Genomic DNA, 15,028 nt, shown 5'->3' on the forward strand with positions numbered 1-15,028 from the left:
CAGAATGTTCCTGAATGCGTGACCCAGAAAATCAGCGTCAGCAGTTTGAATTGGTAGCATTCCCGAAGATCCTGCCAGTACAAAGGCTGGTGGAAGGAAGAAATAGGACTAAATTGGGAAAGGTCCAGGACAATGTGGACCATGCTATCCTGGACCTGAATCAAAGTATAGCAAACAATAATCCAAATGAGACTCCAAGCAAGGCATACATTACCTGCTTGGCTATATGAGTAGGAAGAAATGGCAGAATTATCCAGATATCCAGAAAATGTAAGTTGCAAGCTCTTGTGTTTTTATTGATGAAAGGCTTTATAGAAAATCTTTCTACAATTATACCTTACCTATTCATCACCATCATCATCCTCATCATCCTCATCATTCTAGCGATTGATTATCCACTGCAGATGAAGGCCTCTTCCGTATGTTTCCAACCAATACGGTCCTGAGCTTTCTTTTGTCAATTGGGCCTGCAATACTTGCTGATGTCATCAATTCATCTTGTTTAAGGTGTCTATTGTGGACACTTTTTTATCAATTGGGATCCTTTCGGTGACTACCTTGGTCCACCTGCCATCAGTTCTTTTTCCTATATGACCAGCCCATTTCCATTTCTATTCTTTTACTCTCTTGATGATATCTTATACTAGGGGTCCCCAAACTTGGCAACTTTAAGAATTGTGGACTTCAACTCTTAGAATTAGCTGGCTGGAGCATTCTGGGAGTTGAAGTCCACAAGTCTTAAAGTTGCCAAGTTTGGAGACCTCTGTTGTATATTTTCATTTGCTCTCTAACATCTTACCTATTAAAATTTCCAAATCTTTTACTACCAGCAATGCTGGCAACACATAAAATAACAGAAATGGGACAAAAACAAGAATGATCAGGATGAATAAGCTCGCTCTTGGCTAAATTAATTTCAAGGCAGTGGGAACTGAAAATCTCAGTATGACTGTTGGAGAAAACCATGGCATGGTAGAAATTGTCTATTTCACCTGAACTAAATTTCAGATTAGACAAATTAATAGTTTTAATTTTGCAATAAAGTTTTCAGAAAATGAATGGCAGAATCTTAAAAACCCATTTCATTTCAAAACATAGATATGCTACTGCTTGTCTGTAATTTGCACAGCTTATATATATTTTAATATGTTTCAAAACTTTGAAGAAGCCATCTGCTGATCATATTTAATTCAGAATCATGTTACTCTGTGTTAACTCATGCCATGCTGCTAAAATAACTTCAGTGAAAGAGGAGTGAGGAATGAGGAGCATATGCAGAATAGTGGGTGATGTTCGCTGATATTTATTTATTTAGGTACTATATGACTGATCATCATAAGGAACAAAATCCAAAAAACAATGGGCAAAAAGCTAGCACCTCAGCCATCCTTCTCAGATACATCTAACAGAACCACATCTAGGTTCCCATGTCAGCCAATTCCATGCTAAGGGAAAGAGCCAACTCTTTGTGTTCTTCTGCAAGGCTAAGAGAGTATGGGCAGACCAGAGAAAGGTTTTTTTTTTTTAAAGACCAGATTTGCTATGGAAAAGGCATATTTTCTAGGTTCTACGAGATGGCAAAATTTAAGGAAAGGGACCTGGAGCAGGTGGAACAGGTAGATACTTTCAGGAATAAGCAGTCCCACAAATAACCTGGCCCCTCACCATGTAGGGCTTTAAAGCTGATAGCCGGCATCTTGAACCGAATCCAGAAAAATAGCAAACAGTTCAGCTCAAGAAACAATTGAGAACATATTTAAATATCTTCATTTAAAATGCATCATAGTTTCAGGCAATGTGCGAGCATAGGCTGTGCCTAAGACAGATAAAACTTCAAAAATGCTACTTGCTTATTAAAAGCATAGGCATACTTTTACATTATTCTCCTAGTGTAATCCAGGAGATGCATGAAAGCAGGTTGGATCCAATCAGAATGAAGAAAATTGATTATATTTTAGATATTTATTGATGATGCTCCTAAAACTGTATTTTTTTCTGTATAAATATGCAACTTAATTTTATGCATTTAATTCTAGTGCTCCAGTAAGCTTGCCAAGAGATTCTACATAAATTTAAGGGAATTCTTAACTAAGGGAAATAATAATAACATAATATATATGTAATATATAATATAATATAGTAATTAGTAGTTATAAGGATGTAGAACTTTTCAACATGGAATAGAATCTCATAGTTCACAAGTTTGCACATAATAAAGTTCATCAATCGACAAACAACTAATAATTAACTAGAAATGTCATAATAATTGAAACCAAGCTAGATCACCAACTAACCGAACACTACAGCCTGAAGAATAAGACCATAGTTTTGTTCATGAACATACATTGACTTCAGAATGTCAGATGAAAAGCATAAGATGAACAGGCGCAGCAATAAACCTATTTGTCAAAAGACAACAGGCCTGAGTTTGTATATAGACAAATATGTACGTCGGATAACTTATTTCTGAAAAAGGCTCAAACTTTCTAAAGATTGCCCTTCCTAATCTGAAGAATTATTCTGATACCAGAAGAATCCTGGTCCTATTTGCCATAATACTGAACTATACTCCTCTCGTTCACTGGTGTCATTTAAAGTGTAAAGGACATAAAAAGATACTTATGAAGGAGTTAATCAGAGTGGATGCAAAATAATATTGCACCTTTAAGGCCCCCTCCTCCCATGTAGAACTCGACGCTATGAGTCATGGGATCCAGCTGAATGCTGTCATATGGGCGTAAAACATATGAATAGTGTCACAACAATTTAAAACAAAAGCGCAAGTGGGATTTGGGAGGGTTAAAGAAGGAAGATGGTAAAAGAATTGAATAGGGCTTTTTTTCCCCTTGACCTCAGTAGGTACAGTGTATTCAATAAGTTTGGATAAATCCCAACATACATTTGGAGAGATTAATGTTTATTAAGTTTACCATATGTTTGCAGCCTAGGTTGCTATATACTTAGGGTGTCTTAAAATGAGTAAAAGACATATATCTATCTGAAGCTGTCTGTACCTCTTAGAATGACAGAACCACAGGAAACACCTCTTCTTATAATCTTCCCAGAGACAGGAAATAATCTTATACTAAAACCACCCTTGACATCTGCTTCCCTCTTTCCTTTCCTTTCCTTTTGCCTCTCTTTTAAAAAGCTTCCATTCAGTGAATGTAAATTCCAAACTTCCCTGGTCATTTTTGTTCAGTACTCTCCTAATGCATCTTGAGGTTCATCCTCTATCACAGACTAAACTACTTGGCCATATGAGCAGAATGCTGCTCTCCAGTTTTTCAGTTTTCCTTCCTCACAAGCAATCCTTTATCTTCAGTTAAATATGCTTCTTTATAAAATCTTCAGAGTCTCCAGATTAAGATTATTAAGCATTCTAGTCAAGTACACATCTTTGAAACAGATCTACAGAGCAGGTCAGTATGAACTGAGACTGGAACCCTAACAGGCAGTGAAAAATAGAAGCAGTTTAAGATTAAAGATTATTACAAGAACATTTTATTTGTTTTTTCCCTACCATCACAGCAAAAATTGAAGCAAAACAAGATGTTATTAAAGGTCTTAAAAGTAGGATTGTTTACAACTGGCAAAAGGATAAGATAGGCCTGAAGCGATATAGTTTTCCAATTTAGCATTAACTTGGGAAAAAATAATAAGTAGAAAAAGGCAACTAGTCACTTAAACAAAAGGTGGCATGAACAGCTTGATGTATGCTGTGGAGAGTAGGAATAAGAGTGACACATGATTGGTGATTTTAAAACAAAAATTAAGAAAAGATTTCAATAATACCAGCAACGAGATTGTGTTTTTTAAAATAACGTCAAGTCAGATGTCAGAAATGTTTACAAGAAAAGGAATTAAAAGAGGCAAACGTAGTTGACAAAAGTTGACTTCATGTTTTATTTTTTTATTTTGCAGTGGACATCTGAAACAAGCCACAGGTTGGCCTTGTTTTATGTAGGCTGATGCTGGACCAAATGCCATATCAGGGTTTAGCAGAAAGATTACCAGGTCAAGTGAGATAGTTGTCTTAGATGGAAATTTCAAGTGGGTGGCAACAGTGTGTCAAATAAGATGACTATGGATCACACAAACTGCCTTTCTTTCACACCTAATTATCCTGCTGCCTTCAAGTAAGATGGAATATATTGTTTTTATCATGAGAGTAAAAGAAAAATTAACTACCAGTTTCCCAAAGATAGAGAAATAATAGTTTGACAAAAAATGGCTGCCATATAATTTTCTTCCCTCAGTCATTAAAGCTCAAATCTTGATTAGTTTTGAAGAAAGCAAAAGACTATTTGCCCCTAAAATACTTGATCATAGTTCCTGAAAGATGTTGTCCTTTCTAATGCTAAAATAGATATAGTAGAATCTGATATCAATCATTTATTTTGTTCCAACCATTAATAATCATTTTAGTGATTATTTTTCTGCACCCTTTCAATATATTTGAAACTCTCAGTGAATGAAATGGATCCAAACTGTGTCACATAATTTCAAACTGCAAAACATTGCCAGATGGAGGGTTTTTCATTTCAGTGTATGAAGAACTAGAATGGGCAATTGCATTATGGACAGGAAAAGATAAAATTAACTAAAGAAGCAAAAGTACTCCAGTGTCTGTGAAAAACGTTATGCTTCTTTAACACTGTTTTAAAATTACATAAAAGAGTGTCTCTAGTCTTTGTATTAAGAATTAAAAAAAGACTGCTTATCGGTACAGTCTTAACACTCAATTTACCAAGATATAGAATCCAGAAGCACCCATATACTGGTACCCAGATATTTAGTGTTTCAAATCCAAATAGTATATGTAAGATAGCATTGCAGAGAATAAGGTAAGATGCATAGAAAAATTAATATATCTGGGAAAGTTGTGCAAAAATTCATTATACATTATATCAACCTTCTGACGCTTGCAGGAATCCCTGCTACATTAACCCCAAAAGATGGCCACTCACCCTTTATTTAAACACTATGCCAGTATGATTATACACTAAGGTGCATGGAATGCTATTACCTTCCCACCAAAGTGGTACCCATTTATCTACTTACATTTGCACGCTCACCACATTGCACAGTGCTTGGGTCTTGAACAGCTCAGCATCTTTAACCACTGAGTATAACAACCCCTTTTCACTGAAATCTAATTCTCTGTAATTTATACCCCCTTTTCGTTATATGTCTTCCAGAACAATTCTGAACAATTCTGCTGCATCTTTGCAAAATAACTCTCAGGCACAATACAACTACTTTGTCCTTCTGCTTAGATGTTCTATGCTTTAGATTTTTTTCTCCCTTTTCATCTTTGTTGCCTTTTTCTTGATGGGCTCTGGTTTCTCAATATGCTTCCAAAAAGGAATGGACCCAAACTAGACCCAATCTTCTATTCAATGCATATTCTATTCAATAGCTTCAGATTTTCTCAGAAATAAGCTGCACAATTATTGGGGTTGCTTTGGTTCTTCCATTCATTTCAGTGTGCTTATACAAGGGGACTCCCTGGCAAATTATGTTCATAGTCATTAGGCTTGGATAGCAGAAATCATTGAATTGTATCCAGGAATGATTCATAATGAAGGAACACTGCTGGCTAATGGATCATTTACTAGATTTCAAATATTTATAAAAGCCAGCCAGTGAGGCCAAAACATATACACTAGCACAGCAATCACATTGATTCTTTTGCATATTTCCAGTTCTCCGATCAGAAAAAACATAGCTGAGAACATTCCTGTAGTTCCTCTTCAGCATTTTTGTTAACTAGGCAAAACATATTTCTGACCATATTACATGTTTTAGTTGGAGAGCCAATGCAGAGCCAAATAGAGTTAGCCATGAAAGTTCAAGCAAGGGCAATATGGTACATCAATTGTAATAATATTTTTTAATCCGGATTTGGAATGTCACCACCATTTTCCCCCTCAGACCAGACTCTCATGGAATATATAATTTTTTAATCTTGAGAATTAGCACATAAAGCCACCCTTGAACCAATACATTTACTTAGGCTGCAGAGCTTCTGTAGCAAATCTGGCTGGAAAGGAAACATAGGGAAGGACATAACATTGCCTGTTTTTCTTCAAGAGTTGTAACCCCGTGACCTAAAGCTATCTGAAATAAAAGAAATCAAATTGGCTTTTATAATTGGAATAGGAGGAGCAAATATGTTTTGTTGCCACATCAGGGCATTTAAAAACCTTTAGCATATAATGTTAGCATAAATATCATGACTCTGAAAAGTGTCTCCTCTGTCAAGCAACCACACTTGCACTTTCCATACTCTATCCTGATCTGTTCCTAATGAATTGTCTCATACTCTTAAAGGTACTATTTCAGGCAGAAGAAATACTCCAGTTTTATGGCCCTGTGCAGTTATTTAGTTTGTTGGGCCTGATAATTAATTGTGTCTAGACAAATAATATCAAATTTGTCTCACTCCCAAAATATTTTATACTATGCCTGTTCATATCTTTGAGTGAGTATTTCACTACACCTGCTCCACTATACCTGCTTCTATGGACATTTATGACGTTTGGAAGAGGCTTATGCTGATGCATTGTACGTATATAGAAGTCTCTTCTGCCTATTGCAGTTCTGGAAATTTTGTAGCATAAGTTTTTGAGACCCTGAGTTATTTTTGTAATTCAAAACACCTTTATCAAGTTGCATCAAAAACACTTTTAAGATCCACAGCATATTATGCAAATGCTGCCTTCACATACTTGAGTCCCATCATGTGATGTGAGTCTATAACCTATGACTTTTGCAATATGATTTCATGCATGTATTGCTATATGCACCCACCCAATTTGGTGGACACCTATATACAGTGGTGGGCTGCTGCTGCTGATTCGGACTGGCACGCCCTTACCAGTAGTTCTGAACACCGGCTGGGCCCACCCACCTGCCCTGGTGCTATCCCGTACTATATATCTTGCTCTCTCGCCCCACCCATGCAGCCCAACTGCTTTCCACACCTTGCCCAATCTACTCACTGCAGCTGCCGTGCGCAGGAAATCCCAGTGGTTTTACAGCCATGTGCAAGCGGGGCGTGCGCATGCGTGCTCACATTTTTGGTTCTGCACTAGGCGAACTGGTTGTTACAGTACGTGCAGCCCACCTCTGCCTATATGTAATCGGTAGTAAATAGCAATGGTGTGGAGGAATAAAGGGTGCCTAGAGTTTGGAGCTCATTTTATTTCTGTGTTGTTTATCATTGTTTTCATTCGCTAACATACTATATAACCTGTACTTTACTTGAACTTTAAACTCTTGAAACTACATACTGTTTCTAAGTTGCACATTTTGTATCTAGCTACATCTGTCTATCTGTCTATCTATCTATCTATCTATCTATCTATCTATCTATCTATCTATCTATCTATCTATCTATCTATCTATCTATCTATCTTAAACAAAACAGTTGCCACGATGAAGAATAAATGAATAATTTCTGGCAGTTTAGGTTTACCATAACAGAAAACTATTGGGTAATTGGTATGTTAGCTGAATTGCTTCTTATTTAACAAACCTGGATTCCAGGCGCTATAACTTTTCTCAACAAATGAAGGTGAATATATATGTCTTTTCTCTACATGTCTATATGTAACTTTTCTCTATATGTCACTATATGTTTCTATACATGTTTATATGTAACTTTTGTTCTGTGACTGAAGGTTGAATTGACTCAAAGTTATTAATGGTTAAAATCCAAGGAAGATCCTATAACTCTGTTCTGATACTATAAAAATACATTTACAAGCAATTTGAACTCTTCTCACACTATATTTCCCCTAACAAAATATCCAACATATCAAGAGTCTGGATAACAGGATTGGAGAATTTTGCAGAGTTATCTTGAATCATTCAGACTTGCAAAAAAAGGGCACAACATTTTTAAAAAAATTAAAAAGTGATCAGAATATTAGATGATCTTGTCCTTGCTCTTATCATTTCTGGATAAAGACCAGGGGTAGGATTCTACCAGTTCGCATCTATTCACTAGAACTGGTTGTTAACATTCTAAGCAGTTTGGAGAACCAGCTGTTAGAAGAAATTACTGGCCTAATCCTGTAAGGAAGGCAGGAAGGAAACATTCTGGTGTGCTTACAAAAACTGCCTCTCCATTAACCCTTATTACATTCTTGGCAGGACTAGACTTCCTATCTCAGGAACTTCTCTGGATTTTTTTCACCTCCTTTGCTGGTTCTTTGCTTGTGTGGAGTGACCATTCAAAGTTACAATGGCACAGAAAAAAGTGAATTATGACCATTTTTCATACTTATGACTGTTGCAGCATCCCCACAGTCATGAGAGGCCTGGCAAGGAGATGCGTGCCTCGATGTGAGCGATATTGAGTTGGCTATGCCCAGCCAATGACATGACCACCAAGCCACACCTACCACCTAAGCCACACCCACAGAACTGGTTATTAAAAATTTGAATCCCACCCCTGATAAAGGCACCTAATTACCTGATTAGAACTACAGCAAAATCTTGGATTTTCTAGCATTCATTTTCCTCTTAGGCAATTTAGTCAATGGACAGCTGATTGCAGCAGGTCTCTTCACTGCTGATAAATCCAATGTACCTTCACTGTTCTTCACTGTTAACTACAGTCCCAATTTAGAGAGGCAAGGTGCTAGTCATTATTGTCTTGAAACAGGTGCTTTGCTCCTGGGTAGATAACAGCTAGGAATTAGAGGATTATACGGTTTTAATTATTTGTCTTCTCTAGTAGCTGATATGTAATGAATTGTTAATGTTCGTCCAAAAAAATTCTTTAAAAATCCATGCATTTGATTTTTATTTGATTATTAATGTTTCTTACTTTTAATGAAGGGGTCAGATATTTGGTGGGGGGACCTACTAAGACCAACATACTAGCACTATTATTCCAAACAAATAATATATCCTTTGAAAGTCAGCTTTGGCTATAACAAGCAGTTCCTATTTGCATCTCTGATTCCTAGAATCTGAAAGCATAAGAATTTTCAGGTACACTGTATCCGAATTGCCAACTCTCCAACTATCTGGCAGTGCTGATTTTAACCATCATAAAAAGCAGCTGCAGGAACCCAAGGTCACAGTTCATTATGAAGGGAAACATAAATGCCTGTGTTCAGCCTGAATAGAGTATTTATTTGAACATAGTTAAGGGGCATAGGGCCTGCTCCCTAACTCCCTTACATAGCTCTGAGTGGGGTCCTATTCATGTTCTTTTGAATTAAAGTTTTTTTTTTCAAATAGGGGCCCCATTTCCACAGAGACTTTTATTCACATTAAGGCAAATGTAAAGAGAGACCCCTTCCTTCAGTTTTGTTACTCATCAGTGAAGCTAGAGCCAGAAATGGTGGAGCAGATATACATGGTTTCATGTCTTTAAATTCTTGTTCAGGCTGAATATTTAAAGAACTCAAAGGATGTCCATATTTCTCCTAATGTTCCTTTCACAGAAATATTTCTTTCCTTTTTATTTACACTCCTAAGGCGTGTGGTCTAGTTTTCCTGTGATTACCAGCTTCCTGATTTTAGGCTATTTCCCATTTTCTTACCTCAGAGGAACATTTCAGTTCTGTGAAATGTAGCAGAGGTTGTCATTAAGGGAAAAAAGAGAATATAAAACTACATGTTCCCCTTCATTGAAGAATGCCCTGGATAAATATTATGTCCCCACTAATCAGTCTGCTTGAGTTTCTGAACTTCACTGCTCAGGCCTGATGATTAGTTCCAAAAAAAAAGCCCATGGAGAAGATTTAAGTATTTCCAGACTTAATTGTTCTTTAATGCTTAGCATGTAAGCATTTTCCTGATGTTGTCCGTCTAAAAGCTTTGGAGAAAATGGGAAAGGTCTGAAAAGATGAAAAGAAAACTAGTAGTCTGTAGCTTGCTTAAAATAAATTTGGATAGGGTCAGAGAAAAGACAAGTAATCCCCCTCAACCCCACTGGGTTCTGTTTGAATTTCTGTGTGAGCATCATATGCAATCTACAGGTGTAAGGTAGCAATTCATGAAGTGAGCTTGGAAAAGCTGCATAGGAATTAAATATTTTTCTAACTACTCTGAAATCTGCTCTTATATAATAGATCTTTGTAAATAATGGAAACCCCATTCTCTCCCCATTCTGCTGCAGAGGCTAAGAAAAAAAAGCAGATAATTAAGTTTGAGTGGATCAAATAAATATTTAAAATTAGATTTTTAAAATAATCTTACAGATCAAGATTTATTCTTTTTATGACTAATGAAAGTATTCCCTCAGTTTTAACCATTCATTTGCAAGGCCTGGTAACTAATTTCTGATTGAACAGATTTTTGCAAACAAAATAAGCTATTTGACCTTTAGCATTATGCAAAGCTGACTTTATTTAAATATTGACACCTACATAAATAACTTAAATCCAAGAGTTCTGGGTGGTTTCTTTTTCTCCTTTTAAAGAGAAAGATTGATTTCTCCATTTTTACATTACTAAACTTGGCAGAAACTCAAATCTGAAGGAAAATGATGTCATCTGGTTGGCCTTTTCCCATTGTGGATAGTAAATCTTGAATCTGCAGAGAGTTTTTATTTGCTTGTTCATTTTCTACTGTAGCGAGGGGTTATAACATGAGTGCCTGGAATCATTAAAAGGCATCTGGAAGAGAGGTATATATTGTTTCAGAGCAAGTACTTCAGAGTGAAGATTGGAGAGTTTCATCCTTAAAGTTACACCATCTATTTCCCTCACTTTGCTTCTCTTGTCTTGGAAATATTTCCAAACAGCTTTATGTCCATGGAGATTCTTAGTTATCCAGGGTTGTCCCAAAGGTGCTTTTTCAAGAGGCAACTGGTCTTTCTGGTTTTTCTTTGAAGACATTTCACTTCTCATCCAAGAAGCTTCTTCAGCTTTGACGGGATGGTGGAGAATGGAAGGATTTATACTCCTTGAAGATCGCTGGTGATATGCATTCTTTTAGTGAGTCGTTAAGGTCACCTGGATCTGTATCATCAGATATAGCAGCTTTTTTTTTTTTTTACTTCTGAGATGTGATATTTGTCATTTTGGCTTTGGGGACTGATGCATGAACTCAAGGTCCTGATAAATGGCTCATGAGAAGTCAACAAATATATTGCATAATGACATACCAATTTCCTATCCCACAAGATGGGGGTCTTAGCATGTGATGACTCCTTAAGTTGCTCTATTTGGATGCTTTCCTAAATGTCAAAGCTTTATTTTGTGCTAGCCAAATCGTATTTACATTGCTAATGTTGACAGGGTCTGGTCCTGTTTGTCTCTCAACTGCTTTTCTTGCATAATATTTCAATTACGCTGTTACTTCTCTGAGTACTCATTTATTGTCAAGGCCCTGCATTTTATACAAATCTTTTTTATTATAAATTCTCAGTTATCTTTGGAAATGTGGATATAAACATTTACTAATTCCTATTAAATGAATAAATACTGAGCTTGCAATTTGTGGGAATCACTTACTGATCTACAGTATTCTGGTTTGTTCATAGAATTGCATTGTCATTTCTCTGCCTTTTAAAATTACTCATGGAATTTTATTTGGAACAGCTCGCCTCTTGCAATGATATCTTTAACACCCTTAAACAACAACATCTATCTACCCCAGGTCCTTGGGGGAGGATTCATTAGGTAAATAAAAAATGCCAATCCAGTATAAACATCTGGCTGACTGTGCAACAAACCGTAAAAGACACCATATTTTAATAATTCTTAGGTCCTTGGTTAGGAATTGAATTATTAAGTTTTCTCCAGTCTTAGGTTGTGAATCTAACAGATTATCCATACAACATTTTAAAAAAACAAACAAACCTTGAGCTCTGTTTTTCAGTCTGCTTTATCTGTAGCTATGTTTCTGTTTCTGCTATGCTGGCTGGAGAATTCTGGGAGTTGAAGTCCACAAGTCTTAAAGTTGCCAAGTTTGGAGACCCCTGTTTTAAGGGGTAAATCCTTTTTAGGTTCAACTTTTACTAACTGAAACATTAATCTCTTGGATAAACAGCATGTTTGCTTTCCATGAGATCAATATTCATGCATCCAATTTTTTTCCCTCTGCCACAACAAAGGGCAAAGGAAACTCTGGGTCTGATGATTGCATGGGAAGGGATAGTCCGATAGCCAAACTGCTGGTCCAATTAAAGGTTAGCATCACTGACTCTGAGTATGTCATTCCCAAGGCTCTTCTTGCTGTTCTGTGGATTATCCATCAGGATGTTTTATGTCAGGATAAGAGGGGGGGAAATACTTTCAAACAAAAATACTTGCAGATTACATCAGACTGCTTCAGTAACAGACCTAGGTGAGATGGAGATGAAGTTATAAGACTGTGACTGTGACCTCCAAATGTGCTTAGCAAAGCATATTTGTGTTTCTGCAAGCAAATTGAGGGTGAGGCCACCATGATTCCACCCCCCCAAACCAGAAGCATAAGAGCGGAACTAGGACTTCACGTCCACAGCTGTATAAATAGCAATTATTAATGCAATGTTTTGTAAGTTTCATTCTGGATTTCTCACAAGGATTCCAAGGAAATGTAAATGAGTCTATCCCTTTTTAAACTTTCTAACTCTATGAGGTACCTGGGTAGGGATATGGTTGATTAAAGGTCAACTGAATGTGTATTGTGACCTGGAGGAATTTTCAGTTCTAAATGCTAAGTTCTAAGATCCTCATCCTCAATTTTAATTGCTACCCCATTTTAAGTGAGGTCTGAATCAACACTTCGATCGCTACCCCGTATTAACCCAATTGCTTTGACAGTATTATTAAGTATTTCCTTTCTTTCAGAGTTAATATAGAAAACAAAACAGATGCAGGAATTGGATATGTCTAGTTTAATGTATGTCACTAGGGTTGAGAGCGGTGTTTCAAAATCTCAGGGGCTGCCACAAAGAAGAGGGAGTCAAGCTATTCTCCAAAACGCCTGAAGGGAGAACAAGAAATAATGGATGGAAACTAATCAAGGAGAAAAACAACCTTAGAACTAAGGAGAGATTTCCTGACAGTTAAAACAATAAATCAGAGGAATGATTTGCTTTCCAGAAGTTGTGGATGCTCTAACTACTTGTCAAAAAAGAGAGTGGATAACTGTTTGTTTGAAATGGTATATAGGATTTTCTGCCTGAGCAGGCTGTTGGACTAGAACCCCCACAAGTTCCCTTCCAACTCTGTTATTCTGTTGACATATATAAGCATCTGTTTTCTGTATATAAGTGTTGGATGAGGAGTGGAGAGGCCCAGGTTCAAATCCATCCTCCACCATGGAAGCTCACTCACTGGCTTAACTAGGGTTGTTGCTGTGGGAAAATCTAAGTGGATAAAGTACTGCATATGCTACTTAAGATCTTGTAGAAAAATCCAAGTGTAAATTTACCAAATAAATAAATTTTGAGGTTCTTCTTCTTTAGAAAGATGGGCTGCTACAGCAAATAGCCCATCTGGTCCTCAGGATGTGTCTCCAAAAACTAAACTTTTGCACTTCACATTTGGGTTCATGGATATGTACTAGTGTGTTTAAATATAAGGTTAGGGTTAGGGTTAGGGTCACTTGAAACTAAAATCATGATTGTGAAACAGCAAGAGGTAGTAGAGGAAAAAACAGCAGTGGAACAAGATTGCTGGTCTTCTGGGAAGCAATAGATTTCTCACAGAAATCAAAACAAAATACTGTGTTTTTTATGGATGATTCATAAAATATTTCATACCTCCTTTTCTTTTTATGCATATGCTCACTGCACTAAAATAAAATGTGCCCGCATAGTTTTTTTCATGGGAAAAGTCATACATAAGTACAAGCTGCAATGCTTTAATATGCTTAAATAATGGTTAAATCAGGGTTTCGTGTTGCTTATGTCAGGGCAGCAGGTGTTCTTCAGACAACTGGCATGAAGTATGAGATTGCTTCAATCATTATGAATTTCTGACCCTAATGAGACATCAGGGTCAAAAGCTGTGTGAAAAGTGCACGTATCTGTGCTTGACGATGCTGTACAAGAATCATTTGTGCTCTCAGCAAACAGATCTTAGCTTCTTTTCAGTAAATATTTCTCTTGAGAAAAGAATGAGACAAGAGTTTGACAGTCTTGTGAGAGATGTACCAAGAACTCCTGACAGAGTTTACAAAGGTAGTGCCAATGGAAATTGCACAGCAGCTAGTAGCGGTGTTTGATATGTAAACATTGGAAGAGTACACAAATCCCACCTCGGTGTGTTTGAAAATACTTTGAGTGCCATGTCACCACGACAAACATTCTGTCTGCAAATGATGAACTGTATCAGTGAGGGCAGTGCAGTTACTAGAAAATTTTTAACTGGATGAGATTTCTAGGATGGGGCAGGCCAGGCTGCTGACTCTATGTAGATATTTTGGGTTTCAATTCTCATTCACCCAAGTCAGCAAGACAATAACGAAATAAGTAATGGGAGTTTTAGTTACAATGACTAAAAATATCCCAAGATGCTTGTAGGAGTTCGAATAAAATATACCCACAGGGGACATAATCAGTTATAAAGTACCAATTTACCAAACTCTTCCAATCTTTCCCTACCTTTATTTTTTTCAGGTCAGGTAGTCATACTTTCATGCAAAGCTATGAAGAGAAGCTTGGAAAGGAATCTAAACAGTGAGAGCTGAAAAATTTGTGAACAACATATAGGGCTCAGAATGTAATTTGAGATGCATGACCCAGTTGGGCATATCTGTTGTGATTCTCAGATTACTTGTCAATTATCTTGTGGGAAAAAAGCTGTGCATTTCTAATTTACTCTCCAGATACTATTCCACTGTGGTTAACCTTCAGGTCTATGGAGATTGTCAGTCATCCAGCTCATAGTTGTCCCCAAAGTGCTTTTTCAAGAAACAACTGGACTTTCTTGTTTTTCTTTGACAATGTTTCGCTTCTCATCCAAGAGAGCTGAAGAAGCTTCTTGGATGAGAAGCGAAATATCTTCAAGGAAAAAGTCCAGTTGCGTCTTGAAAAAGCATCTTTAGGTTACCCTTCAAGCTTATG

The 15,028-nt window shown here is 36.8% G+C and overlaps 1 long non-coding RNA gene across 1 annotated transcript in view; it reads left to right on the plus strand.

Annotated features, from left to right (window-relative positions):
* Nucleotides 1-73: 73 nt before the first annotated feature.
* LOC148126142 (uncharacterized) overlaps nucleotides 74-15,028 on the plus strand; it is a 31,169-nt gene continuing 16,214 nt past the window's right edge. The window contains exon 1 of the long non-coding RNA XR_015742567.1: nucleotides 74-270. This is a non-coding gene — a long non-coding RNA (uncharacterized LOC148126142). The remainder of the gene's footprint in view (nucleotides 271-15,028) is intronic.

Source organism: Pseudonaja textilis, chromosome 3, assembly GCF_049901715.1.
Source record: "Pseudonaja textilis isolate UNSWEBS1 chromosome 3, rPseTex1.2, whole genome shotgun sequence".
NCBI classification, from domain to species: domain Eukaryota; kingdom Metazoa; phylum Chordata; class Lepidosauria; order Squamata; family Elapidae; genus Pseudonaja; species Pseudonaja textilis.